The 23197-nt window shown below is 34.6% G+C and overlaps 1 pseudogene; it reads left to right on the top strand.

The window, feature by feature from the left end:
• The window catches only part of LOC137658025 (uncharacterized), a 51704-nt pseudogene that overhangs the window by 27156 nt on the left and 1351 nt on the right, over positions 1 to 23197 (top strand).

The following is a 23197-nucleotide window of genomic DNA, read 5'->3' as shown; positions in this document are numbered from 1 at the left end:
CTAGTAGTATTTTTTTTTGGGGGGGGGGGGGAGTTGCAAATATTAAAAAGAAATATTTTCTGGCGTTAAAAATATAAAAAAAGGCTTTTTTTTGGTTAAAAATAAAATAAATCGCAAACTACTATTATTACCCTAATCAGTAGTAGTAGCATGAGAGACACCATTACTAGTAGTATTTTTTTTGGGGGGGGGAGTTGCAAATATTAAAAAGAAATATTTTCTGGCGTTAAAAATATATAAAAAAAGACTTTTTTTGGTTAAAAATAAAAAAATCGCAAACTACTACTATTACCCCTAATCAGTAGTAGTAGCATGAGAGACACCATTACTAGTAGTATTTTTTTTGGGGGGGGGAGTTGCAAATATTAAAAAGAAATATTTTCTGGCGTTAAAAATATAAAAAAAGGCTTTTTTTGGTTAAAAATAAAATAAATCGCAAACTACTATTATTACCCTAATCAGTAGTAGTAGCATGAGAGACACCATTACTAGTAGTATTTTTTTTTGGGGGGGGGAGTTGCAAATATTAAAAAGAAATATTTTCTGGCGTTAAAAATATAAAAAAAAAAATACTTTTTTTGGTTAAAAATAAAAAAATCGCAAACTACTACTATTACCCTAATCAGTAGTAGTAGCATGAGAGACACCATTACTAGTAGTATTTTTTTTGGGGGGGGGGAGTTGCAAATATTAAAAAGAAATATTTTCTGGCGTTAAAAATATAAAAAAAAAATACTTTTTTTGGTTAAAAATAAAAAAATCGCAAACTACTACTATTACCCTAATCAGTAGTAGTAGCATGAGAGACACCATTACTAGTAGTATTTTTTTTTTGGGGGGGGAGTTGCAAATATTAAAAAGAAATATTTTCTGGCGTTAAAAATATAAAAAAAAAATACTTTTTTTTGGTTAAAAATAAAAAAATCGCAAACTACTACTATTACCCTAATCAGTAGTAGTAGCATGAGAGACACCATTACTAGTAGTATTTTTTTTTTTTGGGGGGGGGAGTTGCAAATATTAAAAAGAAATATTTTCTGGCGTTAAAAATATAAAAAAAGGCTTTTTTTGGTTAGAAATAAAATAAATCGCAAACTACTACTATTACCCTAATCAGTAGTAGTAGCATGAGAGACACCATTACTAGTAGTATTTTTTTTTTTTGGGGGGGGGGAGTTGCAAATATTAAAAAGAAATATTTTCTGGCGTTAAAAATATAAAAAAAGGCTTTTTTTGGTTAAAAATAAAATAAATCGCAAACTACTACTATTACCCTAATCAGTAGTAGTAGCATGAGAGACACCATTACTAGTAGTATTTTTTTTGGGGGGGGGGAGTTGCAAATATTAAAAAGAAATATTTTCTGGCGTTAAAAATATAAAAAAAGGCTTTTTTTTGGTTAAAAATAAAATAAATCGCAAACTACTACTATTACCCTAATCAGTAGTAGTAGCATGAGAGACACCATTACTAGTAGTATTTTTTTTTTTTTGGGGGGGGGGAGTTGCAAATATTAAAAAGAAATATTTTTCTGGCGTTAAAAATATAAAAAAAAGGCTTTTTTTTGGTTAAAAATAAAATAAATCGCAAACTACTACTATTACCCTAATCAGTAGTAGTAGCAGGGAAGACACCGTTATTAGTAGTATTTTTTTTTGGGGGGGGGGAGTTGCAAATATTAAAAAGAAATATTTTCTGGCGTTAAAAATATAAAAAAAGGCTTTTTTTGGTTAAAAATAAAAAAATCGCAAACTACTACTATTACCCTAATCAGTAGTAGTAGCATGAGAGACACCATTACTAGTAGTATTTTTTTTTTGGGGGGGGGAAGTTGCAAATATTAAAAAGAAATATTTTCTGGCGTTAAAAATATAAAAAAAGGCTTTTTTTTGGTTAAAAATAAAATAAATCGCAAACTACTACTATTACCCTAATCAGTAGTAGTAGCAGGGAAGACACCGTTATTAGTAGTAATATTCGAAATTATTCCTATAAATAGATAAACACAGTCGGAAATTAGCGCTGGAAATGGCATTTCAAATCATCTATCACCCAATATTATATAATCATGAAGACTCTCTTCATAGTTTGCGTATGACAGATCTATATTAACGCTGTTATTGATTTTAAGATATTCTATATTTTTTAGTCATTACTTTTCAAAAAGAGATTATTTATTCCCTGATTTCCTTTCCTCACTGGGGTATTTTTCGTGTTGGAACCATTGGGCTTGTAACAGACTGTTTTTCCAACTAGGGCTGTAGCTTAGCTAGTAGTAGTAGTAGTAGTAGTAGTAGTAGTAGTAGTAGTAGTAGTAGTAGTAAATAAATAAATAAATAAATAAATAAGTCATGAACCCCAGAAAATCAACTTGACCCATATCTGTATTGTTTATAATTCCAATAAAATAATTATAATTAAAATGAAGAATATTATACGGAATATAGGAAAATACATATATATTGTATATACATATGAAATTACACAATTCTCCAGAAGGGTAAACTTTGGTTTGCGAATAAACATATGAAAAATATATTAAATAGAAAACTGTTCATATATTATACAAATGTTTAGCCCTTGTACCAACATATGTACTACAGATAATGCTGTATGTACGTATACTTGAATGAATCTCCCCTAAACAATATAGAACAAATGTCTAGATATATATGTATGTACGTATGTATGTATACACACACACACACACACACATATATATATATATATATATATATTTATATATACATATATATATATATATATATATATATGTATATATATAAATTTATATATATATATATATATATATATATATATATATATATATATATATATATATGCATATACATTTCTTACCGGTTACGCAGAGCGACATTACAAGACGTATAACTACTCGGTCTTTCCCCTGTTGTAGTTAGGAAATGGGAAGAGAGTGGGAAGGGTTGAACCTGTGTGTGCGCGCGTGTCTGTGTGCGCGTGTGCGATGTACCTAAATATTCAGCAGTCATTTTTGACGGCTTGCGTACACTAGTATGTTATATAATCCATTACAAAAACTACAAAAAAACCTAATTCTTCCTCTTAAGACAATATCAATAGAAATAATTATTTACTTTTATAAAATAAAAATGAGTTACAATTGTAAATAGTTGTACATGAAAATCATTTTTCCTATTCATTCACTGATGAGATTACCAAGCCAATATTCTTCCAGAGATTCCAGTTGGAAGAATAGGGAAAGGTGAATAGATAAGAGAAGAGAAGGATGATGATGGGAGAAAGAGATTGGAGATAAAATGGGGTGAATAAGGAAGGGGAATAAATTATCGGAAAACTGAAAATAATGAAGGAAGGGGAAACGATAATAATGCGGAATACTGTAGGAAATGAAAAAAGATAATGCGGAAAATAATGTATGAAATGAAAAAAAGATAATAATGCGGAAAATGATGTGGGAAACGAAAAAAGATAATAATACGGAAAATAATGTGGGAAATGAAAATAGATAATAATGCGGAAAACAATATGGGAAATGAAAATAGATAATAATGCGGAAAACAATATGGGAAATGAAAATAGATAATAATGCGGAAAATAATGTAGGAAATGAAAGATAATAATGCGGAAAATAATGTAGGAAATGAAAAAAAGATAATAATGCAGAAAATAATATGGGAAATGAAAATAGATAATAATGCGGAAAATAATGTAGGAAATGAAAGATAATAATGCGGAAAATAATGTAGGAAATGAAAAAAAGATAATAATGCAGAAAATAATATGGGAAATGAAAATAGATAATAATGCGGAAAATAATGTAGGAAATGAGAACTAATGTAGGAAAAGATAAGGGTAAGACAGCGAGCAATAATGTAGGAAAAGGATGAGATAAAGAGAAAAATACTGTATGAAAACTGAAAGCAGCTCTTCTAGGAGGACACTCCAAAATCAAACCACTATTCTCTAGTCTTGGGTAGCGCCATAGCCTCTGTACCATGGTCATCCACTGTCTAGGGTTAGAGTTCTTTTGCCCGGGGGTACACTCGGGCACACTATTCTCTCTTATTTCTCTTCCTCTTATTATTTTAAGTTTTTTAGTTTATATATCAGCTGTTTCGCTGCTCCCTTAGGAATGATAAAGAAATAAGATAACAAAAAACATATAAAAAACCATTAAAGCGTAAAGTGTAGGATTAAGGATTAAGGATACCTTGTGGTAGGAAACTTATCCTTAATTCTGGATGACCCCTTCTGTTAGTAAAATGTTAATTACTGTTTTACTAATGAATGAATACCAGAAATGAAACATCTACATCTCTTTCTGGTGTGTAAAAAGCACCAAATGTTACTGGCGGGATATCAGGTTTTGAGGTTAATTCTTAGTGTTTTTTACTGGAAGAAACTGACATAAAGCATCTCTTTATATATATATATATATATATATATATATATATATATATATATATATATATATATTTATCTATATACATATACATACATACATATATATATATATATATATATATATATATATATTTATCTATATACATATACATACATACACATATATATATATATATATATATATATATATATATATATATATATATATATATATATATATATACTGTACATTTGCATATATACACACAATCCTGCGAGCATTTATATCAAAGCGAAAAATTATATCCCTTCGATCTAATAACTAATCCTTCACGAATCTATAAAGATTTGACCCACTAATGAAATTGAATGCTGACGTACATAAACAATCTCTCTCTCTCTCTCTCTCTCTCTCTCTCTCTCTCTCTCTCTCTCTCTCACCTCGCCGTAATTCCATTCACTAATGTCAATGGTATTCCAACTGACAAGACAATTGATGTCACCTTCATTCCATGGCGATATATGCATTGCTTTGAACACTGCAAATAGCAGAGAGCATTTCCCCTTACGTGTGTGTGAGTTAGCCAGCCCCAGTGTTGCCAGATGGGTTAGTCTAAAAATCCCCAAAACTCATGATAAAAAATCCCCAAAACAACGCAAAAAATCACCATTTCCACAAATATATTTTACTTCTGATCATGTAGGCTTTACTAATACAGAAATGATCCATCATATTTCATATCAGTGCTAGCAAACTAATTGACACAATATAAAGGTTTACTCATCTTTGTTTCTATTTCATAGATATTTATACAGAATATCCCCATCAGATACCCAAAATCCCTAAATCTAGGGATAAATCCCCATATCTGGCAACACTGGCCAGGCCTGAGAGGGGATGGCGAAAATACAACGAAATGTAATTAGAGTTGGGGTGGAGGGAATAAAGATGGCAATGACTTCTGATCTCTTTTGTACATTTACAGAGTTGAAGCTGATATATGTCTTCATGTCGAAAAGTGTGTCATAGAGAGAGAGAGAGAGAGAGAGAGAGAGAGAGAGAGAGAGAGAGAGAGAGAGAGAGAGAGAGAGAGAGAGAGAGAGAGGGGCTCATAATAAATGTTTTCAATCATTATTATTATTACTTTCTACTTGATAAGGGTAGTAGAGTCTCTTTAACTATGGTTAACAGCTATTCTATAAGAAGAGAGAGAGAGAGAGAGCGAGAGAGAGAGAGAGAGAGAGAGAGAGAGAGAGAGAGAGACTCATGGCTAGTGTTTTCAATTGGTATTACTTTCCACTTGGTAAAGGTAGAAGAGACTCTTTATCTATGGTAAGCAGCTCTTCTAGGAGGACACTCCAAAATCAAGCCATTGTTCTCTAGTCTTTGGTAGTGCCATGGCCTCCGTACCATGGTCTTCCACTGTCTTGGGTGAAAGTTATGATACTTACTCAGGCAAACATTTTTATGCTATATGTTTCCTTATTTCCTTTTAACACTGAGCTATTTTACTTGTTGGGGCCCTTGAGCTTGTAGAACCCTGCTTTTCTAACTAGCTATGCACACACGTAGTTATACACACACGCATACCCGCACAGATTCAACCCTCTCCCCCCTTTTCGTAACTACAACCAGCTAGTTCGGCATTTTGTTAGAGAATGTGGTTTTCTAGTGTACCTGTCGGGGTATGACTACACCCTCTCCCCCTGAACATGAGAACTAATATCTAAGATGCCTTGCAAGAGCAAATTTCTAAGCTGACTTACAAGAGAAAATTTTTAGCTGCATTAAAAGGGTCAATTCATAAGCTCAATACTACACAGTATTCTAGATGTTTTATTCCAGCTGTGACCAGATTGTGGAATCAGTAGAGCTTCAAAAGTTCAAACTTGCAGCAAATATTTTCATATTGAACGGTGATATAAGTCTCTTAGTACAGTTTATATATCAAAAATCTGTTTTAATGTTGTTACTGTTCTTAAAATATACTACCTTAATTGATGATTACTTCTCATATAAGATATTTATTTTATTTCCTTTCCTCACTGAGCTATTTTTCTCTGTTGGAGCCCTTGGGCTTATAGCATTTGGATTTTCTAACCAGGGTTGTAGCTTTCCTTTTAATAGTTATATATATATATATATATATATATATATATATATATATATATATATATATATATATATATATATATATATATATATAAATTTACATATAATATAAATAAATATATATACATATATATATATATATATATATATATATATATATATATATATATATATATATGACGAACTAAGAAAGTTCACGGGTGTGGACTGGCACAAAAAAGACCATAACCAGGCTTCCAGAATCCTGCTTTTCCAACTAGTGTTGTAGCTTAGGGAGTAATAATAATAATAATAATAATAATAATAATAATAATAATAATAATAATAATAATACAAGAGCTAATTTCCCTAATCTATACCAAACAAACAAAAATTCACAGGAAAATTACGTTCACATTTTTCTTGCAGCAACACTCCTCGTATGTCTTTGGCATCTGGCAACACCTCCCCCCCCCCCCCCCTTCGTCTCTCTCTCTCTCTCTCTCTCTCTCTCTCTCTCTCTCTCTCTCTCTCTCTTCCCTTTAAATGTCTTTGCGTTGCTATGGTGATCTGCCGAGCGCATCGTTCGACGATGTATAATTCTCTAAAGAGGTAACGGTGAGTTCGCCCGGGGTTACACTGCAGGGTTGCCAGTTTGGCCTTTTTTAAACCAAAAACACTAAAATTTGTCCTTTTCCAAAAAAAAAAAAAAAAAAAATATTGACCTTTAGCAATATGAAAAAAAGGCTCGCCTTAAATACTTTATATTTGGACTTTTTTCTCCTATTGGATTGGCCTTTAAAAGCTTCTGTTGAATATATGTTGGCCTTTTCTTATTTAGAGTACCTGGCAACTCTGCTTGGTGAGGTCGGGGGAACCATTTTTCAGTCTGATGAAGAATGGGTTACATCATGTAAGGTAGGACTCTGTTCACTATTTTCTACAGTGAAAGGGTTAAGATATATTATATTGAATACACATATCGTAGTTGTGTAAATATTATTAGATAAAGCGGTATTTTAGACTTTGAATTAGAAATAAAACCATTGTAAGGAATCATATCTCACATGTTAATTATAAATCTTAAAAGCCCACTTTAGATAAACACTTAAATAGTCACTTCAAACACTTAAAAATCCTTAATTCACTTAGAAAGCTGTCCACAGAAGTACTTGAAGAAACATTTTTCAATAAAACTGCTCACAAAGGTTCTTAAAGAAATATTTCTCAGTAAAACTGCCCACAGAGAAACATGTCTCAGTAAAACTGCCCACAGAGGTTCTTAAAGAAAAAATTCCAAGTAAAACTGCCCACAGAGGTTCTTAGAGAAAGATAAATCAGTAAAACTTCCCACAGAGATTCTTAGAGAAAATTTTCTTTAGTGAAATTGTCCTCAGAGGTTCTTAGAAAAACATTTTTCCACAGAGGTTTTTAGAGAAACATTTTCCAGTGAAACTGCCCACAGAAGTTCTTGGAGAAATTTTTTTCAGTAAAACTGCCCACACATGTTCTTAGAGAAACATTTTCCAGTGAAACAGCCCACAGAGGTTCTTAGGGAAACATTTTCCAGTGAAACTGCCCACATAGGTTCTTAGAGGAACATTTTCCAGTGAAACTGCACACAGAGTTCTTAGGAGAAACATTTTCCAGAGAAACTGCCCACAGAGGTTCTTAGATGAAAAATTTTCAGTGAAACTTCCCACAAAGGTTCTTAGAGAAAAAAAATTCAGTAAAACTTCCCACAGAGGTTCTTAGAGAAACGTTTTCCAGTGAAACAGCCCACAGAGGTTCTTAGGGAAACATTTTCCAGTGAAACTGCCCACATTGGTTCTTAGAGAAACATTTTCCAGTGAAACTGCCCACAGAAGTTCTTGGAGAAATTTTTTTCAGTAAAACTGCCCACACATGTTCTTAGAGAAACATTTTCCAGTGAAACAGCCCACAGAGGTTCTTAGGGAAACATTTTCCAGTGAAACTGCCCACATAGGTTCTTAGAGGAACATTTTCCAGTGAAACTGCACACAGAGTTCTTAGGAGAAACATTTTCCAGAGAAACTGCCCACAGAGGTTCTTAGATGAAAAATTTTCAGTGAAACTTCCCACAAAGGTTCTTAGAGAAAAAAAATTCAGTAAAACTTCCCACAGAGGTTCTTAGAGAAACGTTTTCCAGTGAAACAGCCCACAGAGGTTCTTAGGGAAACATTTTCCAGTGAAACTGCCCACATTGGTTCTTAGAGAAACATTTTCCAGTGAAACTGCCCACAGAAGTTCTTGGAGAAATTTTTTTCAGTAAAACTGCCCACACATGTTCTTAGAGAAACATTTTCCAGTGAAACAGCCCACAGAGGTTCTTAGGGAAACATTTTCCAGTGAAACTGCCCACATTGGTTCTTAGAGAAACATTTTCCAGTGAAACTGCCCACAGAAGTTCTTGGAGAAATTTTTTTCAGTAAAACTGCCCACACATGTTCTTAGAGAAACATTTTCCAGTGAAACAGCCCACAGAGGTTCTTAGGGAAACATTTTCCAGTGAAACTGCCCACATAGGTTCTTAGAGAAACATTTTCCAGTGAAACTGCACACAGAGTTCTTAGGAGAAACATTTTCCAGAGAAACTGCCCACAGAGGTTCTTAGATGAAAAATTTTCAGTGAAACTTCCCACAAAAGTTCTTAGAGAAAAAAAATTCAGTAAAACTTCCCACAGAGGTTCTTAGAGAAACGTTTTCCAGTGAAACTGCCCACAGAGAGTTCTAAGCGAAACATTTTTCAGTAAACATAAAACTTTTTCGTTCCAGGTGAAGATCAACGCCCTCCTGGCCCGCTACCAATCCTCGGGTCACCTGGATCATCTGAAACACAAGTGGTACGGCGAGCTTCCCTGCTTCCGCCTTTCGGCTGACATTTACAAACCGCAGGCTCTCGACATCAGCACCGTCGCAGGGGTGTTCCTGGCCCTCACCCTTGGCATTGGAGTGGGACTTATTATCCTCATCCTCGAACACCTCGTCTACCGGTACATCCTGCCTTTGCTTAGGACGAAACCTAAAGGGTCGTTTTGGAGGAACAGAAACTTGATGTTTCTGAGTCAGGTGAGTTGATTCGTAGTGATCTTCGTCAATTTTTAGCATTGTTTAATTTCTAGAATGGTTGCATAACTCAACTTCAAAAGTGAGGAGAGGTTAAATTAATATCACATTCATCATTGATTTTATCAACTATCACTCTCTCTTAGATATGATGTGTATATATAAGATATATGCTGTATAAATAAACAATAATATACAATAAAATCTCATGGCTATTTGAAAACTATGAAATCTTGAGAAAAAGAGTAGGCCTACCGTATACATTACTATCAATTCATATTGATAAAAAAATAAACCCCGTACCCATAAGCGAGAAGATGAATTAGTATTATAATTGTCATTGTTTTTATCTTTTACCCCCCCCCCTCTCTCTCTCTCTCTCTCTCTCTCTCTCTCTCTCTCTCTCTCTCTCTCTCTCTCTCCTAAATATGTGCATATATAATATATTACAATATATATATATATATATATATATATATATATATATATGACTATATATATATATATATATAGTCATATATATATATACATACATATATATATATATAATATATATATATATATATATATATATATATATATATACATATATATATATATATATATATATATACAAAATAATATATGATTATATCTCATGTTTATTTGGAAATAATAACATTTTGAGAAAAAAAGCGCCGTATACTTGTACATTGCTATCAATTCATGTTCATGAAAAATTTTACAATTTCCTGACATCATAAAGCATTAGACGGTAGAAATGATATGGTAGAAAAAAAATTGCAAACAACAAAAACGCACAGTACACAAATAACAATTAAATGTCTTTCCATCGAGAAACATAGAAGCTGTTAAAATAAAGCAACAAAATCTACAATATAATTTTTATCAATAAAAATGTCCTCTCCTTTACAAATTTCCTTCTAAGAAAACCTTCCAACTCAGTTGTTCCTACTTTTCTTTCCTTTCCTCACTGAGCTATTTTTCCCTATTGGAGCTCTTGGGCTTACAGCATCCTGCTTTTCCAATTAGCTAATTAGCTAATAAAATAAACAGTGTGTGACAAACAACTATGTACGGCATCTACGGACAATGAGGAAAGCTTTTGATTCTGTCAAAACTTAAGCAGTAATGAAAGTTCTTCAAAGACACTAGATAAATCTATATCCGTTCTTTCTCACCGACTACTCCTATCGCCATTCAAGAGAATTCCAGCAGTAGGTTAACGAGTCCTTCGACAACTGTCACCCCTCTCACCCCCTAAACATTTAATGATCCCGGACATCACCCCCTCCCACCTCCATAGTCCTCTCTCCCTTTTTAACTGGCCCGGCCATTCCTCCATCTTGCACCACACTCCATTTAACTCATCTCTTTATCGAAGCCGAAGTTGGAACCTGCGTAGGAAACTCTCCCTAATTCTCACTCCTCGGGTCAGAGAAGTTTTATAAGTTGTTCGGTCTTCCCTCTGAATGACTTCTTGATCATTTTTTTTTTCTTTAACTAATCTACTCAATTTTCTTATAAAGGTATTTCTCATTTTTCCTCTGTGATTTTAATCCTATCTATTCTTCTTATCCTTCTTCTATTAACGTGCCTTTCTGTATGGGATAAGCCCGCTTGCCTACTTTTTGAAGGACTTTGCTTTGGCCTTGGGGCCGGCCGTAGTCCCAATTGGCTGCCCTGCCTGACATCACTTAGACCTCGGTAGCGTATGTTCTATCTATTATCAAGTATAATATTCTTACCATGCCTCTTCAACCTAAGGCAATATATCAATAAATAAATAACATCTTCAAATAACCACTTCTGAATACCTTTTTCCTTCTAGTATACCTACATTTCTTACTTCATCGTTTCTTCTCACACAACGTATGTTCAGAACATTTCAGCAATTTGGCTTCATTCACCTTCAACTTACACACTTAACTACCATAAAGGAGAGTTGGCCCGATAATTCCTTCATACAATTTCAACATACACCGATAACTTAAGGCTCACAATCCTTTTGAGCACATCCTGCTACATTACTTGTTTAGCCTTTTCTATGACTCATCTCTTCTGTCTTCCTATCATATACTATACTTAATCCCATTTATGTATATGAATTAACCAATCCCATTTTCCAGAGGTTTCCATGCCATCCTATAACAGGTTACTTGAACAATGGAAACAAATAAATATTCAATAACATCAAACAACAAATGAAGCAGTTTTTGGTCCACTGCAGGACAAAGGCCTAAGACATGCTGGCCAATGCGGATTGGTGATGGCGGGAGACAATAGTCTGATCGCTTACAGCAAACCAACCAAGTACGGTTGGGTCATAGTAGTACAGCTTTGCTGGTCATGGCAATTTAGATGAAATCTTCAAAACAGACATATTTAGGTCATGGACGATCCCATTAAATTTTGGAGATGGTCAGATCCGGATTTGCATTTTTGCCATTTTAAAGATAACGTCAAAATGAACGGATTTTGACGAAATTTCCACCACTGATAGATATTAGGTCATGGACGACTCTATTAACCTTTGGCAGAGGTCAGAAATCTCTAATCGCTCTTATTATTATTATTATTATTATTATTATTATTATTATTATTATTATTATTATTATTATTATTATTATTATTATTACTAGCTAAGGAAATGAACTACAACCTTACTTGGAAAACAAGTAGGCTCTGATAAAAGCTGAATGGCTCCAACAGGGAAAATTTGTTTTTTGTCTTGCTACAGCCAGTTCAGCATAGTATTATTCCATTTGATATAACACATTAAGAATTTACACTTTCATTACTTAAAAAAAAATAAAAAATAAAAAAACCCACAGCCAAACAGGACAGAGTCTTTTCAACTCTAAAAAGAGTAATAATTTTACCAAGTTGGCAAAAAAGGAAAACTAATTTTCCCAACGCAAGATTCAAGATTGGGGCAATTTTCCCTTTCAAAACCTAATTTTTGTTGGAAACGACGTAGTAAATACCAAAACATCTAATCAGAATGAGCCAAAAATTGTTTCATGCTACTAAATTGAGAGTCACAGTGCCTATGTATAACAAAAGCTTACTCTTATGAAAAACCAGTGTTAATAATTTGCCGTAAAAACGGTAAAAATCATGGAATAAATGTTGTCAGGCATTTACCATTTTAAAAACGGATATATTGATGTTAAAGAGCGATATTAAGGTCACCAACCCGTTATAGATAATAAAAAAAGTATAATAAAAATTACGGTCGCCTGTATTTTACTGGAATACGGCTGAAAACATTTTTTTTTTTCGGAGAATTTCGGGCTTTTTTAACAATGATGAAAACGATTTGTCATTATTATTATTACTAGCTAAGTTACAACCAAAATTGGAAAAGCAGGATGCTATAAGCCCAAGGGCTCCAACACAGAAAAATAGCCCAGTGAGAAAAGGAAATAAAGAAATAAATACAAGTAAAGTAATGAACAATATAAAATATTTTTAAAAACAGTAATTATATAAACTATGAAGACAGCCTACAGTCAGCCTGTTCAACATAAAAATATTCACTGCAAGTTGAACTTTTTGAAGTTCAATCGCTTCAACTACCCGATTAAGATCATTCCACAACTTGGTCACAGCTGGAATAAAACTTCTAGAATGCTGTGTAGTATTATCCTTATGTGGGAGAAAGCATGAGTATTAGAATCAATTGCATGTATAGTATTACGAGCAGGATGGTACTGTCAGGGAAGCTCTGAATGCAAAGGATGGTCAGAATTACGAATAATATTATGCAACAGGCATAATGAACGACTGAGATGGTGTGGACACGTATTGAGAATGGATGGTGGGGAGGGAGTGAGGAGAGCTCGGGGGAAAATATCAAGAGGGAGGCAGATTAGATGGCGAGATAAGGTAAAGGATGACATGGAGAGATGAGGTTTGGTGGAAGAGGATGCCTTTAATAGCAGGCACTGGAAAGGGCGCATCAGAGAACCGACCCCTTAATGTAGAGATAACGGTGGGGAAGGATGACATGGAGAGAAGAGGTTTGGTGGAAAAGGGTGCCTTTAATAGAAGGCATTGGAGAGGGCGCATCAGGCAACCGACCCGTTAAAAACCTACCAGAAAGAACAAATGATAAAAACTGTTGCCAGAAAACCATGAAAAGAGGGAATGTCCGTCAACATTTGCTCAGCGAACAAGTAAACAAGTTGTATGGACTGTTGGATATGGTATCACTTTTTTCCTATCATATCAGGTTACAGTCAACCGACACTTTAGTGTAGAGATAACGGTGGGGAAGAAGAAGACTTTGAGGTAAACCTGCAATGTTACAATATAGCAGAGAGACGACTTAAACCTTCATCTAGATAAATATCTATTACAATTCTTTCATTAGAAAACTAAAAGTATAAACAAAGCACACGAAGAGCAAGTATCCATTCCAGAAGACATCTATCACGGCCTTTGAATTTCCCAAAATAAGTCCTCTGAAACAGAGATTCATCTAAACTTTACATTCGGAAGCTGGCAGGTATATCGACCGCAAGATACTTCTGTGGCACACGAGGATGATATCCAAAGGGAAAGCCATTCACAAAAGGAAGTATCTGTGGATGGGATAATGGAGAAAGTTAGGCTGGATAAGACGAGGTGTTTGTGATAAGACGTTGTAAAAGTTGCGGAAATAATGGATAGATGGCGCTAATGGCGCAGTGTTACAATAGGGATGTTATCTTCTTTCACAACATCATCCCTACATTAAGGGGTCGGTTGCCTGATCCGCCATTTAATAACATCAGGAAATGATTTATGATTTGGCAGAGGATATTTACGATAGCATGTCCTTGCAGTCATTAACCAGTTATTGGCAGTGGGCTTAACCTTTGACTAAACAGTCTACCTGTAAGACAGCAGTTTAAAGGTTTAAATGCCACTCATGAATGCCATAGGCAAGGGACATTGACATTGCCCTACCTAGCAGGACAATGCCCTAGAGACTGATCATATTATATAAATATGATCAGCGCCCCAGCCCCTCTCCACCCAAGCTTGGACCATAGAGGGTTAGGCAATGGCTGCTGGTGAATCATAAGGATAGTGAGGTTGCAGACACTAAAGAAACTATCGAGTTTGAGCGTTACTCGAACCCCAGTCGGATGATCGCCAGGGAAGGACGCTTCCAATAGGCCACCGCAGTTATTGGCCTTGACATTCCAAAATTTAATCACTCCCAGCTTTTTTCCTAATTAATCCCTGCAAGTTTCATTAATCTGCGACCAAAACTGTGGCCAGGAAGCTGTTCACAAACAAACACACACACACAAACAGGGGCGAATACATAGCCTCCTTCCAACTTCGCTGGCGGAGGTAACTACCAATATAAGCATTATCAAGATCAGTATTTATGAAGCTGCTAAATTAACCCTTTTTTTTTTCTTATTAATCCCCCCACGTTTCATTACTAAACGACTAAAATTGTGGCCAGGAAGCTGTTCACAAACAAACACACACACAAACAGGGGCGAATACATAGCCTCCTTCCAACTTCGCTGGCGGAGGTAACTACCAATATAAGCATTATCAAGATCAGTATTTATGATGAAGCTGCTAAATTAACCTTTTTTTTCTTATTAATCCTTGCAAGTTTCATTACGATTAAAATTGTGGCCAGGAAGCTGTTCACACACACACACACACACACAAACAGGGGCGAAAACATAGCCTCCTTCCAACTCCACTGGCGGAGGTAACTACCAATATTTATTTAAGATGAAGCAGCTAAATTAACCTTTTTTCCCCTTTATTTATTCCCTCAAACAGAAGCTGTACAGATTTATCAACTGCGTTGAGCTCGTATCCCCTCACCACTCGGCCAAGGAACTTGTAAACAACTTGAGAACGGGACAGATCATGGGACTCTTCCAGAAGTCCGTCAAGAGGGTAGGTATCCCCTTGGATTTATTTATTTATTTTTTTTTTATTTATTTATTTTTTTTTTGAAAACTTTATGTAAACATATGGTGATTTCAATTACATTAAAATTATTACAAATATAGTAATTATTAAAATTATTAAAATTATCATTATGAAGATTATTATTATTGAAGTTACTATTATTAAAATTATTATTGAAAATAAAATTATTATTAATGAAATTATTAAAATTACTATTATTGAAAATGAAATCATTATTAAAACGATTAAAATTACTATTAATGAAATAAAACTGTTATTATTGGAAGTATTAAAACTACTATTATTGAAGTTATTAAAATTATTATTATTGAAATTATCATAATTATTATCAAAATTATCAAAATTATTATTATCAAAATTCTCAAAATTATTATTATCGAAATTATCAAAATTACTATTTCTAAAATTATTAAAATCATTATTAAGGAAAATATGAAAATTACTATTATAAAAATTATCATTATTGATATTATTAAAATTATTTTTACTGAAATTACTAAAATTATTATTGACATTATTAAAATTATAGTTAGAAAATTATTAAAATTATTAGCGGAAGAAAGGCGGTTAGAAAAACGTAGACTGAATAATTAAGTAGATGAATTTATCCATACTAATTTGTTTATGATCATATTGTATATCACAAGATATGCAATTGAATTATGCACATTTTAGCACTAGTTTCATGCAAATCGCATGAATGGGAGGATATTTATATACATACATATATATATATATATATATATATATATATATATATATACATATATATATATATATATATATATGGATATATATATATATATATATATATATATATATATATATTTATGATATATATATATGATATATATATGATATATATATATATATATATATATATATATATATATATATATATATTGTAAATAGTTTGAATAAACTATTTCGATTTTGATTAAATATTTCAAGAAACTTCAGAATATTGAGTTCAGTATATTATATGGAATTTCTCCATTTGTTACATTATTATTATTATTATTATTATTATTAAGCTACAACCCTAGTTGGAAAAGCAGAATGCTATAAGCCCAGGGGCTCCAACAGGGAAAATAGCCCAGAGAGGAAAGGAAACAAGGAAAAGATAAATAATTTAAGAATAATATTAAAATAAATATCTCCTATAAAAACTATAAAAACTTTAACAAAACAAGAGGAAGAGAAATTAGATAGAATAGTGTACCCGAGTGTACCCTCAAGCAAGAGAACTCTAACCCAAGATTGTGGAAGACCATGGTACAGAGGCTATGGCACTACCCAAGACTAGAGAACGATGGTTTGATTTTGGAGTGTCCTTCTCCTAGAAGAGCTGCTTGCCATAGCTAAAGAGTCTCTTCTACCATTACCAAGGGGAAAGTAGCATGATTGATTAATTTTGATTGTTCTGGCATCCCAACATCGAAGGTCATTGACGCCGATGTAATTTGTTATAAATAAATAATAAACAGACATTACAAACACCATGTCTATCATTACATGTGGATTACATCACAATAAAGCTAATTGTAAATAAATAAGAGGCAATTGATGAAATTCTAATCAATTAAAGAACTTAATATTACAACAACGAAATATCGGTTGTGGTGGCCGATGCAGTAACGTCCCTGACTGGTGTTCGCCAGACTGGGGTTCGAGTCCCCCTCAAACTCATCAGTTCCTTTGGTCGCTGAAACCGTGCCATCCTTGTGAGCTAAGGATGAGGGGGTTTGGGGGAGCATCTAGATCTACCTGCTGAGACATCAGCAGCTATTGCCTGGCCCTCCTTGGTCCTAGCTTGGGTGGAGAGGGGGGCTTGGGCGCTGATCATATGTATATATGGTCAGTCTCTAGGGCATTGTCCTGCTTGATAGGGCAATGTCCCTGTCCCTTTCCTCTGCCATTCATGAGCGACCTTTAAATGATATAAAATGTCTTTCCAGATTCTAAAATAAAGCTATTATAATAGACACTAGTCACCAAAACTTAATACATGAGGCCAATATTGTTAAGCATTCACGTAAAAGAGGACAACGTCAATTTTATATATATATATATATATATATATATATATATATATATATATATATATATATATAAAATCAGTTCAATAGAAGAAATTTTTTTTCCATATTCTAAAATAATGCAATTACATTAAAAACTGGTCCCAAAAACTACATACATAGAACCAATATTGTTAAGCATTCGAGTAAAAAAGGACGTCGTCAATTTATATATCTATATATACATATATATACATATATATATATATATATATATATATATATATACATATATATATATATAAATATATATTATATAAAATAATCAGTTTAATAGAAGAAAATTTTTTCCATATTCCAAAATAATGCAATTGCATTAAAAACTGGTCCCGAAAACTTCATACAAGGAGCCAATATTGTTAAGCATTCACGTAAAAAAGGACGTTGTCAATAAAAAAAAAAAAAAAAAAAAATTAAAAAATCAGTTCAATGGTAGAAAATGTATTTTCAGATTCTAAAATAATGCAATAACACACACTGGTCACCAAAACTTCATACATGGAGCTACTGTACTATTGTGAGGCACTGGCGTTATTAATGTATACTCATGGAAAAAAAAAAAACATGAATCACCAAACTGTCACGAATTTATGGTCGTGCTTTTGATTTTAGCTGAACAAATGAAGTGCGAGAGAGATATAAACCTATCAGTGGAAATGCTCGTTGAGGCTTAAAGCATTAATGTCTGGGATGAAGCCAAGTGATGATGAAGCATCGATGCACAAAATCTCAGTATTTCATTCTTCCAGATCAAACTCTCAAGTCTTAAAGGTTTAAGGGCCGCTCATGAATGGTAGAGGAAAGGGACAGTGACATTTTAAAGTTTTAAAGGCCACTCATGGATGGCAGAGGCAAGGGACAGTGATATTTTAAAGGTTTAAAGGCCACTAATGAATGGCAGAGGCAAGGGACAGTGATATTTTAAAGGTTTAAAGGTCACTCATTTATGGCAGAGGCAAGGGACAGTGACGTTTAAAAGGCCACTTATGAATGGCAGAGGCAAGGGACAGTGATATTTTAAAGGTTTAAAGGCCACTAATGAATGGCAGAGGCAAGGGACAGTGATATTTTAAAGGTTTAAAGGCCACTAATGAATGGCAGAGGCAAGGGACAGTGATATTTTAAAGGTTTAAAGGCCAATAATGAATGGCAGAGGCAAGGGACAGTGACGTTTTAAAGGTTTAAAGGCCACTCATTTATGGCAGAAGCAAGAGACAGCGACGTTTTAAAGGCCACTTATGAATGACAGAGGAAAGGGACAGTGCTATTTAAAAGGTTTAAAGGCCACTCATGAATGGCAGAGGAAAGGGACAGTGACATTTTAAAGGTTTAAAGGCCACTCATTTATGGCAGAGGCAAGGGACAGTGACATTTTAAAGGTTTAAAGGCCACTCATTTATGGCAGAGGCAAGGGACAGTGACGTTTTAAAGGTTTAAAGGCCACTCATTTATGGCAGAGGCAAGGGACAGTGACGTTTTAAAGGCCACTTATGAATGACAAGAGGAAAGGGACAGTGCTATTTTAAAGGTTTAAAGGCCACTCATGAATGGCAGAGGAAAGGGACAGTGCTATTTTAAAGGTTTAAAGGCCACTCATGAATGGCAGAGGAAAGGGACAGTGACATTTTAAAAGTTTAAAGGCCACTTATGAATGGCAGAGATAAGGGACAGTGACATTTTAAAGGTTTAAATGCCACTCATGAATAGTGATATTTTAAAGGTTTAAAGGCCACTCATGAATGGCAGTGGCAACGGACAGTGACATTTCTCTATTAAGTAGGACAATGACTTAGAGACTGACCATTTATACATATGAAAAGCGCCCAAGCCCCCTCTCCACCCAAGCCGGGACCAAGGAGAGCCTGGCAATGACTGCACATGACTCGGCAGATAGACCTATAGGCTCCCAACAAACCCCCCGCCCCTCCTTAGCTCACAAGGATGGTGATGTTGCAGCGACGAAAGAAAGTAACGAGTTTGAGTGTTCACCATATCGGCCACCACAACTCGTAAAGTTTCAATGCAGCAAGTTATAGAGAGATTAAAATGGCCAAGAGTCGAGAAGGGTAAAGCCTTTGGTAATATTGAAGTAACTAAATCTCACTATAATCATTATTTCACTTATAAAAGAATCATTTTCGAACAGATACCAAATCGAGTTCCATTTGTAATCAACATGACTAGAAATCACCATTATTAAACTTCATCTTAGAAAAATAAAATTAAATCTAAGGTGGGACCTGATCTGGTAAATGAGTCCAAATAAAAGCTGGAGTTTAACTATTATAATCTGGTATCTCAACTTTAGAGTATAGAATATAAAATCAAGATTATATATATATATATATATATATATATATATATATATATATATATATATATATATATATATATATAATAAACCTTTATTTTCATAAAGATAAAATTACCTAGTCAAATATAACGTAACAAGCAACACAGTATTAAAAACCATCTTAACTTCTAATTGCATTTACTAAAAACCTACAATGATAACCCCTTAACAGGTAACAATAAGGAAAATCTAAAAAAAAGTTTAAAAACCTCTTGACTAATCCGATCATAATGACTTACTTTTCCTCAGAAGGAAAACGAACAGCGTCGGAGGCGGAAGAGTAAAGCGCAGTTCTTTGAAATGATTCAAGAAATCAGAAGGTAAGTCTTTCAGTCAGGACACTACAGGATAGCACACAGTTCAGGAAAATTATGGTATGGATTAAATAGAGCATGTTTTTAGTAATGACAGAGAAAGGACATAGAAGTTTAGGCCTATAGGGGAGTTTTAAGCCAGCACAAACTTTCTCGAGGGAACTGAGCCCCTTTTGAACTTGAAACGTCTCTTTTTTTTCTTTATTGCTATTTGGTCCACTTCGAAATCCTCCTCCTCCTCCTCCCTTTTTCCAGTTACAATTTCTTCTCGTTAATTCTTGACTGCTGCTTCTCAAAGTTTGTCCGCCAAAAGGTGTTGGTTTTGACTTAAGAAAGGGAGGAAAAGACGGCTGCTTTTCCGGTCCCATACAGCAGGGGAACCCCACTCTTTACAGGACCTCCACTGTCGTTTTACCTTGTTCGTTTAGAGTATTTAACGTTTCATTTCACGTATTGTTCATTTACTGTTAAATCGTCACTGTTATACGACTCATGAAATAAGAAAGTCTTCAGTTTCCTCTTGAAAGCCTTAGTGTAAAGTAGTTGTACAGTCGACATTATTCACTAGTCGTTATGATTCTAATAACTTTAAAGAGTACAGAAAGCTGAAAAAGTTAATCAATAAAGCCCCTTAGAGAATATTCATTTCATGCTTAAAAGACACATTCCGAGATCCGTTTGATCATTATAATAAAATGAAATAACAATTTACACCAAAATTTTACAGAGTACAGAAAGCTGAGAAGGAAGAAGAGACGCCTGAAGCGGAAGTTCCCCTCACTGACAGTAGGGCACTTACAAACACTGTATCAGAGGAACTCCCAGTCGAACAACCATCTACCCCAGGAAGTATTTCTGTTACCCCATCGCACAAAGCTCTACCTGCCCATAGGCAAAAAAACACAAATGCACAAGCCACCATTGCCATAGACTACATCCCTGGTCCTAATCCTCACGAAGATTCTGATGGTATTATCAGAGTCAACAGCTCACAGCCTCTTGGATACGTTAACTACGATAATACAAACTATTATGGTCAAAGGGTCAACGGTGATCGGGAAGAAGATTCAGAATCAGGTATTATCATTTTAAGAGTTACGGAAAAAGATGGAGTTCATGAAAGAAACTGCCTGAACCAAAAAGTGGAAAGTTTGCAGCCGTATAGTCCAACAAGCGAGAGCCTAGACAACTGCGACCACTGTTCGTACCCGAGCCAAGATGATGGAACCAGCATCCACAGCAAAAATTCCGGGGGATGTCTTAATTGCTTACAGAGACAAGACAGTGCCAGACAAGAAAGAAGGGATAATGGAAGCACTTACTACCCGTGTAATGTCTCATTTGGTACAAGGGAAACACTAATCAGAGAGCAAAGAATACCTCCACATGATGGGACCATCAAACCTCAACGTCAACGAAGCAGCGATCAAAACCCGCCTGTCTGCCAGTCAATCCCTTCTTGCAGGAGTTCAGGAAGTTTGAAGTCTTTTCCAGGCTATACAAACAGACCAAAACAAGCTAATGTATCAGTGTGGAGCTCTAAATCATTAGATCAAATGGATTCGCATGAGGAGGGATTAATAGAGGAAGTATATGAAGGAGTGAGGCTGGGTACCATTATCTCATCAGGCAGCACTACAGTCTTCAGGTTCCCTTCAGTTAGTTGCAGCTCTTTCTCCAGGTAAAATAAAGTTTTCTTGCAATACTTTCAATTAATTTTCATAACATGCATATCTAGAGTATAAATATAAAATTTTCTCTAATAAATCAAACCTGTCATATGCTAGAGAAATCACTCTTAATGATCTAATGTAAGTTCGTTGTAGAACGACTTGCACTGAAGATGCAAGCCAAAGGCTCTCGCCCTAGACAACCCGTAAAATGGTCTAAGCTCATGGTTGCTTTAAAACTAGAAAAAACATCCATTACTTGAAAATATATATTTCTAAAACTAATTATCCTGACATTGGTTATATAAGAGTACTAGAGTTTACTTGTAATCCTCAAAACACCGCTACCATTAAATATATCCTATTTATCTTTCACTAAAATCTTTGTTACATATATCACACATGACTGATTTCCCATCTATATTTGTCTGACAGGTTGTGAAAGAGTTAATGCTGACCATCTTCGGCATGTCACAAAGGGGGGGGCGGGGACTGTGATTTGTGGAGATTGTGGCAAGATTCCGAGATTCAACTGCGAGCCAGATTACGTCAAGCAGAATCTCAGCGTGATGAATTGCTCAGAAGACTTTGTCAACTTACTTCCTGCGAATCTTTAGGGAAGCTTCCAGATACTCCTGTGATACCGGTACCGGAAGAACCAAAGATAGTTAAAGAAAAATTGCCTCCCGGAGAAGTGTGGAAGTTTAGATGCCTTGCTTGAGGTGAGCGACATTGACTTTCCAAAACAGACAATGATTCAACCTCAACGTTCCTCCGAGATGATAGTGTGTAAGGAACAGATCAGAACTGCCGAGTACAGAGTTTCTAATGATAAATGGGCACCTAGAATAAAAAAGACCATAAAAAATACTTCTGAAGTAAGTTTCAGAAACATTGGCGATGACATACCTCCACCAACGGCATCATTAAGAAGACAAAGAATGAGATCTCAAGACAAGCATAAAAGAAGAATAACTTTCGAGCCTTCCATAAGTCTAGGAGATGATATTTTCCAAGAACGGCTAAACCCACCTCCAAAGTTTGAAGACAAACCAAGAGAAGAAGGTCACAGCAGGTAAAAGGGAATCCGAGGAGGAGCTAACGCCAAGGAGAAGGACACCAACACGACGAAAACACAGTCACCCCGCTGTTATGGAAAGCTCAGTTGATTATCCAATTGGTTATCCTCATTCCCAGCTCCCTCTCCTCCATTCACTCCACCAGCAAACAAAGCACGAATCATCAAAACAGACCAGCAT

This window comes from Palaemon carinicauda, chromosome 18 (assembly GCF_036898095.1).
Source record: "Palaemon carinicauda isolate YSFRI2023 chromosome 18, ASM3689809v2, whole genome shotgun sequence".
In the NCBI taxonomy this organism is placed as follows: Eukaryota; Metazoa; Arthropoda; class Malacostraca; order Decapoda; family Palaemonidae; genus Palaemon; species Palaemon carinicauda.
This window is presented reverse-complemented; position numbering and strand designations above follow the sequence as displayed.